This window comes from Petaurus breviceps, unplaced genomic scaffold (assembly GCF_028583685.1).
Source record: "Petaurus breviceps papuanus isolate PSGF00001 unplaced genomic scaffold, PetGlider_PUasm1.0 90895, whole genome shotgun sequence".
Taxonomy (NCBI): Eukaryota; Metazoa; Chordata; class Mammalia; order Diprotodontia; family Petauridae; genus Petaurus; species Petaurus breviceps.
In genome coordinates, this window is record NW_027187372.1 from 37,025,317 (window position 1) to 37,048,963 (window position 23,647).

Genomic DNA, 23,647 nt, shown 5'->3' on the forward strand with positions numbered 1-23,647 from the left:
GTTCCTCCTAGCTGTGTCATGCATACATTTGTTAAGCAAACCTTTTCTGTCTTCATTAAAGGAATTTATAAAATTATTGAGCAACATAGGGCTAAGGACAAGTTTTGTCATATGATACTAGAAACCTTCCTTCAAGTTGAAGTGATACATTTATCAGTACTCTTTGCATATGTCTGTTCAACAAGCTACATACACATACACCCAACAGTATTGCTACTCACTCTATATTTAACTATCATGTTCCTAAGGATATCATTTTGTCATAAGCCTTGCCGAAATCAAGGTAATGTTGCCACTACCTAGCTGGATGACCTTGGTTGAGAGACAGTTTGGTGTCACGAAAAGAATATTGACTTTAGAACAAAGGACGTAAGTCCCAATCCTGGCTCTGCTGCTTTATTCTATGGGACCTCCAGCAAATCACTTAACCTCTCAGGCTTTTAGTTCCTTCATCCTGATGAGGAATGAAGGGGGTTGGAGTAGATGACTTTGAAAGACCTTTTCAATTCTATCTCCCATAAAATAGCATTTCCTACCAAAATAGAAAAGAGAATAATTATAATTAACTTCTCTGGGCTTTAGTTCATCTGTGAGAATAGGGTTCCGATCTTAAATCTGTTTCCTCTAAAATGCTATAATGTTAAGGTGAAATTAAGACTTCTAAGAATAGTTAGAGATGTTTAGTTAGAAGGTCCAGTAAAATGCTATAAATATTGTAGAGTTATGTTGCTGATTTTAGAGATGAACAGCTTTACATATTCTAATAAGATAAACGCATCACTGTGTATGCTGTGATTTAACTAATCGGTGACATCATATGACATTTCACATTTTTTAAAAAGTGAGTTTAGTGTAGAATTTACAGTCTTTTTATAGCAATTGCTTTCATAAATGTAGAAAAGTTTGTTTTTAGAAAATAAATCAGTGGATAGTGGATAATAAATTATATAGAGTATATAAAGTATATAAATATATGAAGTAACATGTTGTAGCCAAGGGAATCCAACCTTAGAGTTGGGAGAACCTGAGTTTAAGTCCTGTCTCTAACCCATATTTGGCTGTGTCACCGTGGGAAAGGGTAAGACTATAAATTGCAGAGAAAGTCCTAGCCTAGATTGTTAAAAAGAACTTCCTCACCTGAAGATTCACTGTATTAGTGAAATCACAAATCCAATCCTTATTCTTTTTCACTCTTTTTAATTTTTTGGATACAATTGAAATAAGGATGAAATTGCTTTTTATCCATAGTAACTATATATAATTAAGGGCCTATACGTTTGAGTAGATTTACACAGTTTATTTGAATTTTCTTCTGTAATCTAGCTGACAAAAAATTAAGGACTACCAGGGAACTCTGGAGTTTTTATTAGGATCTGTATTGTTTTATTTTAATTGCGTGAGCTAAAGAGCTCAAGAAGATTGAAATGTATGTTATTGTGAGAAGTACTAAGAGCCATGTACAATCTTATTAGCCTTACCCCAGCATGGGAATAACAATACTACTAGTATCTTCTAAAACAAAAGGCATCAGTTTTTATGTCCTGAAGATCATGATTCATCCCTGCCTTTCTTCCCACCTGATTGTTGCCTGTGTTTTTACATAAATTTATACTCTGCAGATCATCTGTCCAACATTCTGGAGAACTTTCCCTGCTTCTTTGGCTGTTTTAGAGATATTTCTGTTGTATTCAGGCAATACATTTGTCCATACATACTAGTTCTTCTCCTTATCCATCATACATGGACTTGATGTTTTTCACTTGACTTGTGCACAAATCATCACTGTGATATATTGTAATTTACTTTCTATCCTTTTGTTTTCCCATTTTGCACATTACCTATGATTTTTATTCTTTTGAGTTGTCTTATGATTTGCAACCATATAGCATCACTAGGAAATTATTCATGTAATATACTCTACATGTACTAGTACAATAGGATTATTTTTCAGGGATTTAGCTTCATAAGTTTTATCTTGAGCATGTGATACTCATTTTGGCAATATTGGTAGTTTTGCAAAATTGAAATTCACTGTTATTGGAGTCTTTGAACTTTTCATCAGAAAGACTACAGAGATGCTTAAAATAGTAAACTTTCATTAACTGGAATCCAGAAATTCTCAATGAGAATTTTTTTTGCACTCTGCTTTTAGGGGAAAAAAACAAATCATGGGTACTATCAGTTATTCAAAAAATTATTTTAGAACAATGTAATCTTCTAGGAGTCTAGGACATTCTAGGGTATGGAGTCTGCTCAGTTACCTGTACCTTTCACATATCCATTGCTCTATAATGAGAATTTGTGTTCACAGTGATGAACCTGTGGATCATCATTAAAGAAACTGGAATAGAGGAGATAGTATATAGAGGAGTGACAACCTGGAAAGAGAGTTATGGTCTGGAAGGCCACAAAGATGATGAGCGGAACGACAGGACAAACAAGTAGCAAACCCTTTCCAACTGTAGTGTTGATTTGATTCTAGTTCTCATCAAAAGGTCAGAAGGGAGGGGGGGAAGGAGGTATTACTTGTATGCTAACTAGGGTGAACATGAGGATGAATGGTCTCCATTCTCCTTGGATGGATGGTTACAAAACTTTGTGGTATATATCTTCCATGCCAGGTTCCTAGAGGACAGGGATTATTTTGCTTTTATTTTTGTATCCCTAGTGATGGAATCCTAATAAAGCTACCCCCAGCCCCAATATTCTAACTTCATTATAGGCCTGGGCCTACTGAACAGCAGGCCCACTGCACCTTCAAAGCCACCCCCCCCCCAATGTCCTGACTTCTTTGTATAAGCCTCACTGCTCACTGGAACAATAGGTGTATCCCTGAACTCTTAGTTCCCACAGAAACAGCAGGTATGTCCATGTGATGGGAACCTAGCTGCTGCCTCTACCTGGTCACTGGCCCCAGACCCATTCCCACAGAAACAGGTGTGTTCTTGTACTCAATCACAATCACATCATCAGTCTAACCCAAGACAGAACCACAATACCTAACTTTATCTGTCTTAACCAGATAGGACCACAATAGCTAGCCAGTTGGAGGGCAGAATGATCAGAATGTTTAACCACTGAACCATAGATGGGACCCCTCCTCCATTACCTATTCCCTTAAGAAACCCCTCCTCCATTACCTAATCCCTTAACAAACTCCTTCTGCCTTTTTAATATTAATGATATTCCTCCATTCTATGTAAATTTCTGTTATGTAATTGCATCTTTACCCTATAAAAATCCATCTTGCTTTCTCTAAAGTTGCTGGTTCCTCTTGGAATTTAGCCCACTTCATAAGAGGCGGCAATCTCAATAAATGCCTGTGCTTGGATTAGAAGTGAATTCTCTGAATTCTTTGAGACGGTTCCACTACAACACATCATGAAACTGCAACAGTTCTGGGGTGGGCAGAGCCCCCACTTCAACAGTTTTTGGCATCCCTAGGTTTAAACTGCAGCAGCTTTTTGGTGTCCCTGGGTGGGCCTGAGTCTCTGACTATACACACAAATATGTACAGTTACCCTTCCACATCACAGGGGTTAGGGTACTATGTGCCCCTATGATCTGGAAAATACACGTAAAAGTTTTTGGCCCTCCCTTTGTACCAGAGAAGTCTGAAATTTTTTTTCTTTTATGGGGTATTTACAGTATCTTATTGTAAAATTTGGATTAAGTATGTGATCATAGGCTGTGTGTCATCTGCTGGCCTTGGTGTATTGTCTGCAGTTTCCGTGACACTCCAAAGGAAATTCCCATTTAATTTCTTATGCCAAACCCAGGATATATTGGAACCATGATGGGGGAAGTCAAGATGTGGAAGAGATAACTGTACATATATTACAATAATAGTGATATGTTACGGTAATAACAATATTAGTCAATAAGCATTTATTAAATACCTACTGTGTTCCAGGTACTGTGGTAAGTACTGGGGATAAAAAAAAGGCAAAAGGCTGTCCCCGCCCCGAAGGAGCTCACAACACAGTGGGATAGAAAGAAGTTGAAAGGGGGTAGGTTGGGGGCGTTAGGGTGGGTACCTCCGGGACATGATGAAGTCCCACGACCAGGGAGGAAATGATGACCTGGCTTCCTCCTTAACTGGGAGATCTGGGAGGAGCTCTCATGTCTGCCTTCTGTCCTCTCCAATCAGAGGGGCAGAGAGAGGGGACCCACGGGCAGGGTTTACTGAGGATGTATGAGTTTCAGAATTGATTCGATCTTTTGGGAAGATGAATTTCTGGAGCATTGAAGTCCAGAAGAGCAGCCAGGTGGTCATGTAATATAACACTCTTAGGGTCACCCAAAGGAAAGTAGAGAGGTACAGGATGGGCATGAGTAAACTCTGACATTAACAGTGAAGATGACGCTCAGAGTCTGCCATCAGAGACTGATAGAGACTGAAGGAGCAAAGTGGCTCAGTCATCTATAGACCGCCAGGAATAACAGATGGACAGGCGATTGTGCTTGGTAACAATGGCAAGACGTCTAGTGGAAGGTCCTCAGCATAATTAGGTGGACCCCTTGTGGAGAGATTATAGAAGGACGTGGACAAGAATAAGACAGGATGAGAAAATGTGGTTGGGTTTTGATCTGCAATGATTTGAGATCACAGATCTATTTAAATATAGTTTATCCCTTACAAATAATATTTATAATAGTGTTAAGTAAATAAAAGAAATCTTATTACTAAAATATAAGAGTGGGAACCTGAAGACATTTAAAAAGGAGATAAAAAGATAAAAAAAGGAATAAAGTTTTAGTGACATAAGGGGATGGGTATATGTGTTAGAATAATCAAGGAAAATATGTTAAATGTTAAGATATCCAATAGTGGAAGAAAAGGTATATATAAGAAGACTTGCCTGTATGCAGAAGTTAACTTCCAATACAATAATACAGTAAACATTTATTAAACACTTGCTATGTGCCAGGTACTCTGCTAAGCACTGAAGGTGCAACTAAGAAAAAGGAAGATAGTCCTTGCCCTCAAGGACCTTACAATATAATGAGGGAAGACCATACACAAGAAAGCCCAAAGAAGGTTGGGAAGAAGGTACTGTCACAAGGGCATGATGATGGTGGAGTTGAATAGAAGCAGTGCTGCAGCTGGTAGGAATGAAGAATTTTCTGGGCTGCTTAGTCCTCTTTAGATGGGGATTTTGGAAAGAATATTTTCTTTGCCCTCTAGCCCTCTAATCAGAGGGATTCCAGAATTCTTTCTAATATGTAGAGTATACCTGTGGTCAATGGAGAAAAACTATGAAATAGGGATCAAATTGCAAGAAGGTATACACTTGAATTTCTAAGTTGTGAACCAGGAGGATTTCCCTGTACTTCATAATTTTGGGGATAGATTTAAGAAACAGCTGAGTCAAAGATATTTACTAGTTATGGATTTAATGGCTATTGATATTTTAAAAGCTGTCATTAGGAGGTGTTTCCTTTAGCTCAGATGACATAACTCCTTGGATCGTTATACTCCCTTACTGGAGTTCCAGGGAAAATCTCTTAAGTTAGATTTGTCTTATATCTTAGAGTCTTTCCAAGAGGGTTGAACAGGGTGCCATCTAGAAAGGTACTTAGTGTACAACTAGAGCTGGGAAAATATAGCTGTTTTCTCCATTACAAAAGCAATGTGTAAACTACAAAAGATGCATGAAACTAACCATCACACATTATTTTTCCCCACGACTGACAGCTAAATAGGAATTTTTTTCACCTTTCAATCTGTACTATGTGAGTAACTTAATGTTTATATCTTTTTGCTTGACTGCATACAAATAGTTATTTATTCTGTTGATGGTCATCTCTTTTGAAGAATTATAGCTGCAGGGAACATCTCCTTCAGGGCAGTTAGCACCAGCAGTGCAAACCAGGGACTCGTGATTTCTCAAGGAAGCCACTAGATGCAGAAAGCCTCTCAGAAAATCTCTCAGGATTTCTGTTTAGTCACCTGTATTCGTTGAAAAGAATGCAAAGCAGAAGAGTCAGAACCTCGAGATACAGTTTTAGGCTCACTTAGACTACACATGCTCTTGCCTCCATGTGTTAGCAGCAGCCATAGCTACTGGTGGGAGGAAGTTCCCAAGCATGTTGGGTGGAACCCCCTGAAGAGAGCTTAGAGAAAGACCATCAACAGACCTCAACTCCTCATTATCTCTCAACCCCTTGCCCCCCACCCATATCCACCCATAATCCAATAGGCCTGTCTATTTTACCTTTGCAACATCTCTTGAATATACTCCCTTCTCTCCTCTGATCCTGCCATCACCTTGGTGTGAGACCCTTATCACTTCACACCTAGATTGTTGCAGTAGTCTGCTGCTTCCTCTCTCCAGTCTACCTCTGTTCAACTGCCAATGCAATTTTCTAAAGCACTAACCATGTAATATCATCTATTTGATAAATTCCAGTAGCTCTGTGTCACCTCCAGTAACAAATATAAAATCTTCTGTCGTTCGAAGCTCTTCTCCCATTTCAGTCCTCTTGGACCTTACTTCTATCACATAACTCTTTGATTCAGTGACTCTGGCTTTCTTGCAGTTCCATGAACAAGACATTCCATTTTCTTTGCCTTCCCTGACATGCCTGGAATTCCATTCCTCTTCATCTCCACGTACTGACTTCCCTGGCTTTCTTCAGTTTCCAGCAAAAATTCCATCTTTTATAGGAAGCCTTTCTTAAACCCTCTAGATTCTAATGCCTTCTCTGTCTTAATTATTTCCTGTTTATCCGGTATATAGCTTATTTGTACATATTAGTCCCCCCATTAGATTGTGAGCTCCATGAGGGCAAGGACTGTCTTTTACCTCTTTTTGTATCCCCAGTTCTTAGAGCAGTGCTTTGGCACTTAGTAGGCCTTAATAAATTTGTATCCACTGTCTGTCATATCAAAATACCAAATGTTAGCTTCAGTTTCTACTGTAGTTACATTGTAAAAACTCACATGTCTATAGTATGTTATAAGCATCTTTCCTCATAATAATCTTATAAGGTAATGTAAGCACTATTTTCCCTATATTACAAAAAAGGAAGCTGAGGCCTAATGTACTTGTCATGAGAATCTAGATAACATTCTATATCAGGCATTTAATACCTGTATGACCCTGGGTAAGACTATTAACATGTCTTTGACTTAATTTTCCTCAACTGTCTAATGAGGTGGTTGTACTTAATAGCTTCTAAAATTACTTGGAGCTCTAATTTAATGACCCTATGATATTTAATGACTTACCTAATGTCATACAGATTGTGTTAGAATAGAGAAGAAAATACAGGTTTTGTGACTCCAAGTTCATTATTCTTTCTACTGTACTATATTCACTAATCCCATCCTTTCCCAAATTCAGTAATTACTTTTCTCACTTTAGGACCTCACACAGCACTTTGTACATATCATTTAATTAAACAGTAAGTGTTGTATTGAGTACTAGTTGCATTCAGAGCAAGGATGCTGAGTGAGACTAAGAGTGGGTTGGATAAGATTTGTCTTACCTGGAGATTATTGCCCAGTAAGTAGTGAAGATATATACATAGCCATAATATACTGTATTTTAGTGGAGAAGTATAAAACTTGAACATGAATTCCAAAGCTGATTTATATTTTCAAAGTAAGAAGATGAACAGTATAAATAAATAAATGGAATCAAGAAAGCATAGGTCCTATGCTCCAATGATTGAAAGCAGTGGAGAGGAATAGTGGAAAATAAAGCTGAAAAGTTGGTAAAGTTAGGTGCTAGGTTGTAAAGGGACATGCTTTTATGTTGTTATTTAATTTTTTCAGTTGTGTCCAACTCTTTGTGACCTCATTTTGGGTTTTCTTTCCAAAGATATAGGAGTGGTTTTGCCATTTTCTTTTCCAGCTCATTTTACAGATGAGGGAACTAAGGCAGACAGGATTATGACTTGTCCAGGGTCACAGCTCGTAAGTATCTGTGGCCAATTTGAACTTGTGCAACTTTGGACAAGTAAATCACTAAAGACATTTATAACCTCTCTTGGTCTCATTTGCCTAATGTCAAAGGCTTCCTGTAAAAGATGAAATTTTTGTTGGAACCTAGCTTTGATTCAGTGACTGGCTTTCTTGCAGAAAAGGGAAGCTGCTTCCCTCAGCAGTAACAGGAAAGTTTTAAAGGGGAGAGGGCTATGGGGGGAAAGATACAAAAATCCTAGCTCCTTTGACCTCCGGAATATCACATTCCAAAGAAAGCCAGGGAAGTCAGTAGGTAGAGATGAAGAGTAACAGAATTCCAGGCATGGCAGGGCAGGCAAAGAAAATGGAATGTCTTGTTCATGGAACTGCAAGAATTAATTTGAAGGCCATTTTGACTCCAGTCCTGCCTGGTGCTCTATCTGTTCCTCCACCTAGGCTGCCCATGCTCTAATTTACTATTTCTACTTTTTATTTACTATATTCTATTTTGTATTATAGCAATTTGTGAATGTCTCATTTTCTCTTACTAGACTGTAAACATACAAGGACAGGGACCTTATTTTAGCTAAACTTTTTGTCTACTGTAATACTAAGGACAGTATTCTGTGAATAGTAAATGCAGAAATGTTTTATTTTAAATTTGCATATGATGAATACTTCTACACTGCTTAAATATAGTTTTATAAGTATATAAATATTTCCTTTCTATTAATCTAACCATTTGTTTAGCCAGCTCTTGAAAATATAAATGGCTTGAAGTAAGATTCAGTTTAGTCCTTGTTTAAATCACCACAATATCACAATCATAGGTACAGGGTAGCTTTTTATTTTATAGATTTAGATATGGAAGGACCTTAGATGTTATCTCATTCAATCCCCTCCTATTGTCATTTTATAGATGAGGAAAGTGAATCCCAGAGATGTTATAAGTGACTTTGGTGATTTATTTGCCCAAAGTTGCACAGGTAGAAATGAGCAGAATTGGGATTTGAACTCAGTACCTTTAACTCCCACATATAGGGGTACTTTGTATGATGTGCTAGATACTTACAAAGTGATTAATTCGCATTAATTCTAATAGTTTAAAATACTGGTATGGTTAATAATACTGTTAGTGTATAGATTAAATCTACTTTAGTGCTAGAAATATTTTTAAAAATTGTATACTGCTTACCAAAGTAACTTAGGTTTTTTTTGATAGATATTGTAATTATCCTTTCATATTGTTGCTAGAAATATTTCTCTTTGTTATAAAGAAGTGGTTAATAGACTGCTTTTTTCCAATTTATTTATTTATTTTTAGTTTTCAACATTCATTTCCACAAGATTTGGAGTTACAGATTTTTCTCCCCGTCTTTCCCCAATCCCCCACCCCAAAATAGCCTACTGAATACCCTTTTCCCCAATCTGTTATCTCTTATATCTTCCCCCATCCCCCCAACTTTCTAGTAAGGCAAGATGGATTTCTATACTCCAGTGCCTGTATATCTTATTTCCCAGTTGCACGTAAAAAACAAACAATTTTTTAAATACACATTTGTTTTTAAAACTTTGAGTTCCAGATTTTTTCCCTTCTTCCCTCCTCACCCACTCCCACTGGGAAAATAAGCAATTCAATATAGGTTGTACATGTGTGTAGTTATGTAAAACATTTCCATAGGTGTATTGTGAAAGACAGTATTTCCCTCCATCCTATCTTGCCCCTCACTTATTTTATACTTTCCTTTAACCCTGCCCCTTTTCAAAAGTGTTTGCTTCTAACTACCCTCTCCTCTAGTCTGCCCTCCCTTCTATCATCCCCCTCTTATCCCCTTCTCCCTCTATTTTCCTGTAGGGTAAGATACCCAGATGAGTGTGTATGTTATTCCCTCCTTAAGCCAAATTCGGTGAGAGTAAGGTTGTCCCATTCCCTTTCACCTTCCTGCTATTCCCCTCCATTGTAACAGTTTTCTCTTGCTTCTTTAATGAGATAATTTACCCTAATCTATCTCTCCCTTTCTCCTCCCAATATATTCCTCTCTCACCTCTTAATTTTATTTTTTAGATATCATCCCTTCATATTCAACTCGTCCTGTGCCCTCTATGTATACATGTACATACATATGCCCACACTCACATATATATTTATATACACCTACACCCTCCTATACATACATATATGTATGTATACATATATATTTACATATACATATATGTTCCCTTCAACTGTCCTCATACTGAGAAAAGTCTTATGAGTTACAATTACCATTTTTCTATGTAGGAATGTAAATAGTTCAACTTTAATAATTCCTTATTATTTCTTTTCCTTGTTTACCTTCTTATGCTTCTCTTGCTTCTTGTATTTGAAAGTCAGATTTTCTGTTCAGCTCTGTTTTTTTTTTTCATCAAGAATGCTTGAAAATCCTCTATTTCTTTGAATGACCATTTTTGCCCCTGAAGCATTATACTCAGTTTTTGCTGTGTAGGTGATTCTTGGTTTTAATCCTAGCTCCTTTGACCTCTGGAATATCATATTCCAAGCCCTTTGATCCCTTAACGTAGAAGCTGCTAAGTCTTATGTTATCCTGATTGTGTTTCCACAAAACTCAAATTGTTTCTTCCTGACTGCTTGCAGTATTTTCTCCTTGACCTGGGAACTCGGGAATTTGGCTATAATATTCCTAGGAGTTTTCTTTTGGGATCTTTTTTCACGAGGTGATTGGTGAATTCTTTCAATTTCTATTTTGCCCTCTGATTCTACAATATTAGAGCATTTTACTTGAGAATGTCTTGAAGGATGATTTCTAGTCTCTCTCTCTCTTTTTTTTTAAAGCAATTGGGGTTAAGTAACTTGCTCAAGTTACTTACCCAGTTAATTCTGGGTGTGGCACTAAGTATCTGAGCCCGGATTCAATGCCAGGTATCCTGACTCTGGGGCTGGTGCTCTTACTCACTGTGCCACCTGGCCGCCCCTAAGCAATTGGGGTTAAGTAACTTGCTCAAGGTTACATGGCCAGGTGTTTCTGGGTGGGTGCTAAGTATCTGAGCCCGGATTCAATCCCAGGTCATCTCGACTCTGGGGCCAGTGCTCTTACTCACTGTGTTACTTGGCCGCCCCTGTCTCTTTTTTTTTGACCATGGCTTTCAGGTAGTCCAGTAATTTTAAAATTATCTCTCCTGGCTCTATTTTCCAGGTCAGTGGTTTTTCCAATGATATATTTCACATTGCCTTCTATTCTTTCATTTGTTTGGATCTGTTTTATAGTATTTTGATTTCTCATAAAGTCATTAGCTTCCATTTGCTCCAGTCTAATTTTGAAGGAATTATTCTCTTCAATGAGTTTTTGAAATTCCTTTTCCATCTGGCAAATTCTTATTTTTAAGTTATTCTCCTCCTCATTGGCTTTTTGGGCCTCTTTTGCCATTTGAGTTAGTCTATTTTTTAAGGTGTTATTTTCTTCAGTTAGGCTGTTGACTTGCTTTTCTTGATTTTCTTGCATCATTCTCATTTCTCTTCCCAATTTTTCCTCCATTTCTCTTACTTGGTTTTCAAAATCCTTCTTGAGCTCCTCCATGGCCTGTAACCAATTCATATTTTTCTTGGGAGCTTTTGATGCAGAAGTTCTGACTTTGTTGTCTTCCTCCCATTCCATGCTTTTATCCTTTTTGTCCCCCAAAAAGGAATCTGTGGTAGGATTGCATTTCCTCTGCTTGCTCATGTTGTCAGTCAGTTACTTGCCTTTGGAGCTCTTTGCCACAGTAGAACTCTACTTTCAGAATGGAGAGAGCTTTGTCCCAAATCACTGGGATTTTCACAGCTGCCAGAGCAATTAGGAGGGTGCCCTCTCTGCAGCCCCCACAGGCTCTGGCACCTGGCCATAAACCCTAGGATCTCCACCCAAGACCGGGATCTAGATCCAAGCAGGTCAAAGTAAGAGCAATTACCCTCTGAATGGTTGCTTGGTCACCCTACGATCTATAGGTCAGGAGCTCCTGAGGCAGCCACGTGGCACAGCTGCTGTGCCTCTGTCACTTCAGGGGCCAGACAGCACTCTTCCATCCCCTCCTGTTCCAACAGAGTTCCACGCTGACCTTTTACTTTGTCTTTGGCGTTTACGAGTTGAGAAGTCTGGAAACCACCGCAGCTGCTGGTGCTTTACTCTCCTGAAGTCTGCCCTGGGGCTAAAACTGCTCACTCAGGGCTGTTAGCCCTGCTCAGTGTGATAGACCCTTCCTGCCAGCCTGTCAGGCTGTGTTCAATGGGAGATTTGTTTCTCTCTGTCACTTTGGGTTCTATAGCTCTAAAATTTGGTTAGAGTCATTTTTTACATGTATTGGAGGAGGTGGGAGCTGGAGCTATGGGGAAGTCCTGTTTCTACTTTGCCATCTTGGCTCTATCCCCGACTGCTTTTCATATAAGTGAAAAATGTAAAACTAAATTGAGAAATAATTCTCAACAGAATTATGGGGCACCATGCACATAAAGAATGCCTTAAAACTTTGATTAGTTCATATTAATGAAAACATTTAGTAAATAGCCTTCTCATTGCCTGAAATATCATCATGGAGATTGATACTCAGTGCTTCTTTGATACCCTCAGCTACCTCTCTCTGATGGGGAGGGCTGGTCAGTGACCTCCTTCTGAGGCCTCTCTTCATAGAGGGCTCAGAATTTTCCAGCTAATTTCATTTCCTAACAGCTGCTCTATTTGGTCTCTCGCATACTGTACCTCGGGTGGTTCTTCCTCTCCCCCATTTCCTCCTCTTTTGTCTTTATCCATTAGGTCCTAAGCATCTAGGTGGTGCGGTGGTTAGAGTGCGAGGCCTAGAGTCAGGAGGGCCTGAATTCAAATCTGGCCTCAGACACTGACTAGCTATATGACCCTGAGCAGGCCACTTAAGCTCTGTTTCTTCATCTGTACAATGGACATCATAGTAGTTGTAAGGATCAAATGAGATAATTATTATAAAGTGCTTAGCACAATACCTGGCATATAATAGTCACTTAATAAATATTTATTGACTAACTAATAACTCTTAATGGAGAAGCATTTTAGTCTTATTTTGGCATCATTACTTGCCAAAATGGAAGGATGAATTATACTCTTTATGAGTTTATATGATGAAACTGTAGGATTGCCTCTTGTAGTGATACCTTACCCAGAAGATTGGCAAAGTGGAATATGATGTAATAAGCCTCCTATGTGCAGAGGTCTGTGTTGTGTGTTAAGAGATTTGAGGAAATGACTACGTCCCATTCCTGGAATGTCCTCCTTCCTCATCTCTGTCTCTTGGCCTCTCTGGCTTTGTTTAAGTCCCAGCTAAAATTCCACCTTCTAAAAGGAAGCCTTTCCTGATCCCTCTGAGTACTGGTGTCTTTTCTCTGTTGTTTGTTAACTATTTATCTTGTGAGTAGCTTTTTGCGTATAGTGATTTGCATGTTGTCTCCCCACCTTTAGACTTTGAGCTCCTTAGGAGCTCTGTCTTGTGCTTTTTTTTCTATCAGCATCACTTAACGCAGTGCCTGGCACTTAGTAAGTGCTTAATATATGTTTGTTGACCGAGTGACTAACCAGTGCAGTTTGTTCCTTCCAAGACTTTTGTGAGTCTGTTTGATCTATCCCTGCAAATTCTGGATGTCTAGTTAATATAGTTTAAAGAAAAAAATCAAGGGTATTTTTAAAAATGTCTTTTCCCTTTTAAACTTAAAAGTTTAAACTTTATTTTGTGACAGTCAAACTAAGATGACAGTATTTTCTGTCTTTTCTGATACTTTTTGAACAGGTGGAGAACGAACCTGTGGAGTACATGAGCTTATTTGTATTAGAAAAGGTAAGCAGTGAACAGTGGGAATGCTTAAATAGTACATTTTTTATGTTATACTCTATAACAAGGTAATAAATTACTTGGAGATTATTACAATATTTTTAAATATAGAAACTAGTTTTATCTAATGTGTCTTTTCGATGTTTTTGCTTGTGGGATATGATGGGCCAATGCAGTCTTGTTCCTGATAATTTGGTTTGGTGAAAAGACAAAGAATGGAGGGTTTGATTTCTTTTCCTTTCCAGTATCTGAACTCATGTGCTTAGTTAGTTCCCCTTGACTTAATACTTTCACCATATCTGCCTTACATTTGGGTACTACCTTGTCATTTCTTTTTCAAAGCCTCTGAACATACAGTAGTATTACCTTAAATAAGTGTAGTAACCATGTGAAGTAGGCAGGCCAGTCATTATTGTAATCCATTTTTGCAGATGAGGAAATGGAAATTGAAGCTAAGTGATTGACTTACCTAAATTCATACAGTTTGTGAATGACAGAACCAGGAGTCACAGCCAGGTCATCTGACTCCAGGTTCAGAGTTATTTTCCACTACATCAACCTGCCTCTTCTGTTCTATTACTCTCTCCCACCAGAGATCTGAGGTGTTCATTAAAATTCAAATTGGGAACATATCCAAAGACCACAACATCCTTTGAACATCAACAGCTGGCTATGCCTACTTAAGAGGAACCACCTGTCAGCTGGGTGGCTTATCAAGGTGGCCCCAGGACAGGTAAACTACTTGTTAGATAGGAAGCAAGGAGTAAGGTAGATTTGAAATAGAATTAGGAAAAATATAATGAGTCTCCCACTCCCAGATATTCACAGTGTGTGGGCTGGGTGAAGGAAGAATGGCCTGGGGAATCCCTGAAAATATACTTTGAGGGGAGCAGACACAAAATTGCCCTTATCTATTCTTAAATTTGGGGGATTTTGCTTTTTTTTGCTTATTTCCAGACAAATTTCTTATCCTTCGTGCAGGTATCCACTAGCAGTCATACTTCACTAGCATTCCATGAATTCATTCAATGAATGAATGAATAATTAAATATAAATTTTTGGTACCAGAAAACCAAGACTTCTAAGCACAAGTAATTAATCAACAAGCATTTTTTAAGTGACTACTTAATATCCAGCATAAAGACCAAAAAAACCACCTTGACATCTCAAGTAGCTTACATTCTACAAAGGGGCATAAACATGTACACATACAAGTCAATATAAAATATATGCAAAATCAGTCAGGAAAGACCCCCATGTAAGAGGTTACACTGAATCTGAACCTGGAAGTAATCTAGGGAGTTTAAGAGGCAGAGAGGAGAGTTCTTGTCAGGCACAGAGGATAGCTTTTGCAAAGGCATGGATATAAGACATGGGGCATAAGTATTGTTTGTGAGGAGCAGCAAGAAGACCAGTTTGAATCTGGATCATAGAGTATGTAAAAGGAAATAATTTAACTAACTTGGAAAAAGTGAACTGAAGCCAAATTGTGCAGTGCTTTAAATATCAGAGGAATTTTCATTATCCTAAAGACATTGGGAGCCACTTGTGCTTTTTGTGCAGGGAATGTCATTATGACACTTGTACTTTATAGAAAAATTAATTTGGAAGCTGTGGGAGGATGGATTGGAGAAGAGAGGCTTCATATAGGGAGACCACTTGGGTTGCTTTTGAACTAGTCTAGGTGAGGTAATAAGGGCCTGAACTAGAGTGGTGGCAGTGTGAGTGAAGAGAAGAGGATGAATGTGAGAGATTTTTTGGAAGTAGGTTTAACAAGACTTGTCATCTGATTGGCTAAAGGGAGTGTGAAAAGAGTCAAGAATGACACTGAGGTTGTGAATCTGGGTAATTAAAAGTTGTAGGTGCTGAGAGTGCTGAAGGCAGCTAGTCAAGCTTGACACAGAACCTCTCTCCACAGTGGGGAGAGAAGAATAGGCAAGAATATATAATCATTATGTTCACTGGTTTTCTGCAGTTCTGCATATTTTGCTTTTAATTAATTTTTAAAATATTCACAAAATGATCCTAATTTGTTAGATGAATTATACTCATAGTCAAAAAGCAGAATTTATACGTACAAAACAATACCTATAATTATTTTGTTTCCTTTATGTTAATGGTAATCATAACAGTCCAAGTTCTAGTTTACCGACATTAGAAATATACAGAAAATCATTCCTATTCTAGGCATATCATGGCAAAGTACTTGGTGGTGTGGGTCTCCAAAGACAAGACTGCAAACCCAAGGATGCTCTCACATGTTGAGGAGGGCTCTTCAGCATTTTAAGTAGGACAGTCCAGCTCATAAGCACCTGTTTCTTTCTAAATCTTATGATCTGCATCATCATCTAGAAACAAACTTGATGGGAAGAATTTGGTTTCAGGACTTTAGAGTGGAAGCTCTTTAGTATCTCTGTTGTGGAATGGCATAGAAAAAAGGAGCACTGGTTTTGGAGTCAAAATATGCCCCGGTTAAAATCCTGACTGCCACTTATTGCGCAAGTCACTCTGGGCAAGTTACTTCTCTGGCATCAGGCTCCTTATCTGTAAAATGAGAGGCTTGCACTAGATGACCTTACATCTCTAAATTTATGATACAATAACCCTCAATGTGCTTTTTAGCTCTGAATATACAGTTCTTTGATCCTAGTGCAAGGATAGATTTCTGCTACACCAGTTTTAGAATGTGTTGTTTTAGCCTGTGGAGTGGGAATAGGAGAATCAGGAGAGCTAAATGGTAAGCAGAGTCACTGGCAACAATTCCTATACTTGAGTCAATATGTATTATTCTTTTACTGTACTTATAAATTCTAGAAAAAGAATAAAGTTGCAGTACTGTTTGCAGTTTGCTAATATCTCTATCTTTTGTATTCTTTTTGTGTATAATACATTTATTTTTACTTTTCATTTTTTTATGGAAATATTCTTTAGCAATTGTGATTTAAAATATACTTCACATAGTTGTATTCCTGACATGGTATATTCAATTGGACTATTTCAAGGATACCAAGGTAGTTGAAGTATATTAGAATTGCTTATTAATAGGAAAACTGTGTTAAATTCTTTGTAAAGTGAAAACCTTTTATAAAGTTTTATCATTTTAAATATAAAGTTTTATATAATTTTATAAAATTAACTTTATAAGGCTTAGTCTGTGAATTTGTGTAACCTTTTTTTAAAGTGGGGCCTACACGTAATTAATTTTTTTAGAATGGGAGGATATCATTGCTTAGATGGAAGGAAGATCTTTAAAAATAAAGATAGTCTTGATCTTTATTAAACATTTAACACTTTTGACAATTTCTTTATAATAAAATATACGAAATTTTAATTTAAGTCATATTAAAGGAACTTTTGAGTAAGAATTGTCCGACAATAATATAGGTTGCTTCTTACATTACTTCCTATCACAGAAATTATTCAGAGACTAGGGGGCCATCTTTGAGAGTGTTATAGAAAGAATCCTTGTATTAGGTGAGAGGTTGAACCAGATGAGCCCCAAGATCTTTTCTAACTATGATGTTATGAGTCTGTTTATGGAACACTTAGCACTTAGCACAGTACCTGACATATAGTAGATGCTTAATAAATGCTTGTTTTAGTCTAAATAAGTTTGAAGAGCATCATTAAAATTGCTGTAGCCTAATAAATTATTTTAGTCACACTAACTCACAAAGATCATAAATCAAAATGTAGAGCTGATGCTGGCAAATAATAGTAGCACTTATATAGCATTTCAAGGTTTGTAGAGTGCTTTAAAAATATTGGTAGGTGCTATTATAATCCCCATTTTATAAGAGAAGAAATGAGACAGAAATTAAGTTGACTTACCCAGGGTCACACAACTAAGTTTATGAAGCCAGATTTGAGCTCAGGTCTTCCTGATTTCAACTCTAGCATTCTATCCATCACACTACTTAACTGTCTCTGGACAGTCACAGATCTAAAAGGCCACTTTAGAGGTCCATCATAGTCTAATTCAGTGGTATTAAACTCAGATAGAAAGAGATCCCTGCCAGTTGCATATTGACTTAAAAAAACCCACAAATCAGCATTATCTTTGTTGTAGTTTTATTTCATTTTGTCAAACATTTCTCAATGACATTTTAATCCGGCTCAGGCTCTGCTAGGGTCAGACACCTCTGGTTCAACTTATGCCTCAAAAAGAAATCCTCTGTACATTATTTAGTTTATTCCTTTATTTTGCCAGGCAAGGGGGGCATAGAACTCTAGATTACTTTATAAGTAGTAACAGTTTTATGGTAAAGATCATGTCTATAAAGTCTTACAGTTAACTGACAGGTACAGGTAGTGTAAGCTCTGATTTACTTTGTTGATTACCAAAAACCCAACACATATATAACTTAATAGAGTAAAAGTTATTTTAAAGGATTTTCTGCCTTGAGTCCAGGCAAAGGGATTCTGGACAGAGAATAAGGTTCTTCAGATCTTACTCTTTGCAGATGACATACTGATTGCATCAAGCTTCAGAAAAGTACAGGACCTCCTCATTAGATAAAGTAGTACTTTAAAAGATTGACCCAAGGGGCGGCTAGGTGGTGCAGCGAATAGAGCACCGGCCCTGGAGTCAGGAGGACCTAAGTTCAAATCCGGACTCAGATACTTAACACAAAAACTAGCCATGTGACCTTGGGCAAGTCATTTAACCCCAATTGCCCTCTAAAAAAAAATTAAAAAAAAAAGATTGACCCAACAATCCACCAGGAAAATGCAATGGATGAAAACACCTATTGTCCAAATTATTACATATAACTAGAAGGCTGATCTTCTGACTTAAATCTATGAATACATTTATCCATTTTTTTACAAGAATTTATTTTCTCCTTCTCCCACTGTCCCCTCCCCATAGAACAACAATAACAAAAAAGAAGTTAATAAATATACAGAGTCAATCAAAACAGATTCCCAAATTGGTTACATACAATATGCATATGTCATTTTAAGTCTGTTGAACTCTTTAACAGAAGGTAGGTGGCATGATACGGACTTGTAACTTACAATTGCATTGAATGGAGTTCAGAAGCTTTTCGAAGTTGTTTTTTTCCTATGATATTTTTGTCATTTTTTAAATTGTTCTCCTAGTTCTATTCACTTAACTGTGCACCAAATCACAGATGTCTTCTCAGTTTCCTCTGAAACTGTTCATTCTCATTTCTTATGGAACAATAATATTTCATTATATTCATATACTGCAATTTTTTTAGCCATTCTGCAATAGGTAGAAATCCCCTTAATTTCAAGTTTTTGGCTACTATGAAAAGAGCTACTGTAAATATTTTTGAACATATGACCCGAGTATTGAATAGAAGACTATATTATAGCCTGTTTAATAGAGCAGACTATATTATATTTGGGAAATTGGTGAATGTTTTTAATTATTGCAAGCCATTTCCTAAAACAACCACTGAAAAAACTTAAATGTTCTGTTAGTGGTTTTGTGTGGTTGTGTTCCACCAAAATTTTTGAACAGTATGAAGTTGCGGGTGACTCAGAGGGCAACAAGGAGATGAATGGTGGATTTCTGGGTCACGTGATTAGCAAAATTGAAGACTAGACAATTTTCTCTGTTTCTCATGACTTCTCAGACCTCTCCAAAATAGGAATTGAGTGCTAGAGATATCCTGTCTCCACTAACCAGGACACCAAGAACCAAAGCAAGGTAGCAAGTCAGTGAACAACTATTAGCAGAGAAGGCCAATATTCTCTAACCCCTAAAAGCACTCACTTAGGAACCTCTCTGTTGCCATCTGCCATGCTTCCAGCAGCAGTATGGCTCCTTAGGTTGACCCATAGGCTTACAATAGAACTCATCTCCACATCCTAAAATTTTCCTGCCCTCTCCCCACACTCTATTTCCTTGGCAGTCTAAACACCAAGTAGCAGAAATTGCTCAGGCTTTGATAGCCAATTCTCTGTACCTCTGGGCCAGAGAATAGAGGAAGAGAGGAGATAGGGTAGGACATGGTTGTGTGGGGCTGTGTGACACTCCACTAACCCTGAGGGAAAGAGCCCAACCCAGGCAGCTCTCTTCACCTGGAAGTCATTAAGACTGAGGCTAGTAAACTGTGAATTGCCCAATGTGAGAGAAGGCTGAGACATTTTGAGATCCAACCTCCAGCAAAACCACTGACAGAGAGGAGGAAGTCAGAAAGTGAACAATGAGGGAAAATAAGGAAAAAAGACTGAAATGGCAAAGACCTTAAGCATAAACAGATAAACCAACAGGGAACTCATTAACAGTGGAAAGAAATAGTTCTAATGAAAGAGTTCAGGCATCTATGAATAAATACTGCAGGATAGAAGAAAATGATTCAACACCTGATGAGGCAGAGGACTGTGGATTTTGAAGAGAGCGTGGAATCACAGCATGCTTTTCCTCAATGGTTTAAAGGAGAAATAAGAATTGTGAAAGCAGGGATGGCTAGGAGGTACAGTGAATAGAGCACTGGCCCAGGAGTCAGGAGGACCTGAGTTCAAATGCAGCCTCAGACACTTGACACACTTACTAGCCATGTGACATTGGGCAAGTCACTTAACCCCAACTGCTCTTCCCCTCCAAAAAGCAAAAGAAATAAAAATAAAAGAGTTGTGAAAGTAGAATTTAAGACCTATACAGCAGAAATAATTGACAGGATAGAAAAAGCTTGAATCCATGGTGAGAAGTCTCACTAAAGAAACAAATAGAGAAGGTAATTGGTTGAGAATCCAAGTAAATGGAAATGGAGAAGAGTTTGGAAGAAAAGACACAAAAAATGCTAACATTAAAAGAGATGAATTATGGATGTAAGTTAGCTATAACATTTTTTAAAGCAATTGGGGTTAAGTAACTTGCTCAAGGTTACACGGCCAGTTATTTCTGGGTGTGGTGCTAAGTATCTGAGCCCAGATTCGATCCCCAGGTCATCCCAACACTGGGGCCGGTGCTCTTACTCTCTGAGCCACCTGGCCGCCCCTTAGCTATAACATTTCTGATGATGAAATATGAGAAGTGACATAAGGGATATTATCAAGGAAATGTATGGTTAGAAGACAAGATGGACCATTCATACAGCAAGAATGTGGGAACAACAAGTAGGCATTTTGAATGCTACACTAGTACCCATGAGCTGTAAAAAGAACTAGAGGAAGATATCTACCGTATGTGTGTGAAGACTTGCAGGAAGACGTGGACAAAAATCACATAGAATGAAAAAACCTAATCTTCCATCTCTCCTTATCTGTTTCTTCACTGCCACCCCCTCCCCTGGGTAATCAGCTCTACATGTGTAGCGGCAAGCACCCCAAGCGTCCTCAGGGTTTGCTGCCAGCATAAGTTCTTGGATCTGCTTTGATAAAGGAAAGCAACTCAAAACGGGTTAACAAGCTTACTTTAATCAGTCAGACATATATCGTTTACCTTGTTCAGGGGAAAAGGTCAGCACCCCGAACTTCAAAGTACACAGACAGAATTATCAAGACAGAAACAGATCTAGTAGACAGATTTCAAACTGTCCAGACATTACATCCATACCCAGTCAACATCTGGGTTTCAACATCTGGGTTTTTTCAAAGCTGGGGGGGGCTCAGGACAACAGCTTCCCAGAATCCAGATCAAATCACAGAACACTTCTCAAAGTGAGCCCCAAAACAAAGCTACACATCAGGGCTTATATAGCCTTCTCCTGGCTCAGAGAATGTAACAATCTTATTGACTCACTGGCCAATCAAGAATTATCTACTGAAAAAAAGCCTCCCACCCCAGGCTCCAGGTGCACTTTAGCCTAGGGGCAGGGAAGATCTTCCAAATCTGCATTCCCATTACAATATGCTGTCTCATCCTTTAAAAAAAACAAAGAAACAAGCCTCACTTGCTTCCCTTTTCCTTAAGCTGTCTTTCAGTATCTCTGCTTATTTTCAGAACCAAACTCCTAGAAAAAAATGGGGTGCTCTTATTGAGTCCATTTCCTTTCCTTTCAGCCTTTGCATAGTCCTTTGCAGTTAATTTCCAACCTTATCACTAAATGGAAACTGCCTTCTCCAAATGTACCAGTGATATTAGTTGCCAAATTTGATGACTTTTCTCATTTTCTTGATCTCCACACTGCATGTAATTCTGTTGACAACCCTGTTTTCTTGACTACTCCCTTGGTTCTCTTCATATTTGTCTGACCGCTGCATGTCATGGTCCTTTACTGGTTCATCATCTACTATTTCCCCAACTGATTTTTGCTCTAAAACTCTGTACTGGGCCCTGTCCACTATCTGTCTTGGTGACTCATCTTCTCCTATTGGTTTAATTATCATCTCTTTGCAGATGATTCCTAACTGTATATGTCCAGACGTAGTCTCTCTGCTGTCAAAGGACAGTCTCTTGTCACCAGTTGCCAATAGATATCTCAAACAGGATGTTCCTTTGGCATCTCAAATTCAACATGTCTAAAACAGAACTCATGGTCCTCCCCTATTCTTTCCCTACTCTACCCCTCTTCTGAACATCTCTATTTGTTTTAAGGGTACTACCATTCTTATAGTCACCTAGATATCCTCAGTTCCTCACTCTTTTTAAGTCCACATATTCAGTCAGTTGCCAATTCTTGTTTGGATATCCATTTAGAATTTTATGTGGAATATATGTAGTGTAAGATTTTGGTCTTAGCTTAATTTCTGACTGTTGTCCAGTTTTCCCAGCAGTTTTTTTTTAAAAATCAAATCGTTTTTTTCCCTAGAGAATTCATATATTTTCACCTTTATCAAGCACTGGGTTATTGCATGCCATTGATTTGAATTCTCCCTTGCCTAGTCTGTCCCAATGGGTCAGTTCTTTAGTCAGATTTTTATGTTGTTTGCTCATTTTCCCAGCCAATTATTTGACTTTTTAACTCTTTGTTAAGGTAGGGCTCTGCTTCCAGGATGGAGGGCACACTGTCCCTAGCTTCAGGGATTTTGTGCAGCTGTTTCCAGAGAAACTTCTGGGGACCTGTAACTTTTTAGTTCTTTCAAGGCGGTATGATCTAAGGAGAGGATGTTTGCTCCTCTCCTGGCCTGTGCTCGGGTTTGTGAGTGACCACAAGGCCTCTTTTCTGCTCTGGAACTGTGAGGAGGGTCCTCCTTCCACTGCTGCTGCAAGCTCTGCTATCTCAGTGCTCCTCCTTGCCTTGGGACTGCCAACCAGGACTATGACCCAGATCCAATTATGGGCAAAGCAACAGAGTCCTTCCTCAATGCCAGTAAAAGACCTTTGTAATCTCCTTCTGACCAGTTGTTGACCCCTCTCCCCCCCTTACCATCTGTGGGCTGAAAGCTCCAGAAGGAACCATTTCTGCTGCCAATTTAGTCACTCTCAAGACTTGCTCCTAGTTTTCTGGGGCTGGGGCTGTGCTAGCACAGGCTGTGCTCCTCTCTCACCCAGGTGCAACAGAACTTTTCTGCCAACCTTCCACATTGTCCTGGGCTGAAAATTTGTTTCACTCAATCTTTTTGTAGGTTCTGCTGTTCTAGAATTTGTTTAGTCATTTTTTAAAGGTATGTGAAGGTGGTTTGGGGGAGAGCTTAGGTGAGTCCCTGCCTTTACTCCACCGTCTTGGTTTGGTCTCCAAGCCACTTCTTGTTATTTCTGTTTCAATAACATCTCACGCATCTCTTTTCTTCCATTCATATGGCCACTCTCCAGAGTATTTTAAGTCCTCATCACTTCTCTCATCTGGACTATTTCAACAGTCTCCTAGTTGGTCTCCAACTCTCAAGTCTCTCCCCTCTCCAATTCATCCCCCACCCACCTGCCAAAGTAATTTTCCTAAAGCACAGGTTTCATTTTATGATGCTCTCCTGCTAAAAAGGTCCCAGTGTTTTCCTAATGACTATGGGGTAAAATACAGACTACTCTGACATTTAAATATTTTCACAGTTTGG

At 38.4% G+C, this 23,647-nt stretch overlaps 1 protein-coding gene across 1 annotated transcript in view; it reads left to right on the top strand.

The window, feature by feature from the left end:
* The first annotated feature begins 13,700 nt into the window (after window positions 1-13,700).
* Window positions 13,701-23,647, top strand: part of SYT14 (synaptotagmin 14) — a 282,879-nt gene continuing 272,932 nt past the window's right edge. The window contains exon 1 of the mRNA XM_069074779.1: window positions 13,701-13,744. The gene's annotated coding sequence lies outside the window, so the exon portion shown is untranslated. The remainder of the gene's footprint in view (window positions 13,745-23,647) is intronic.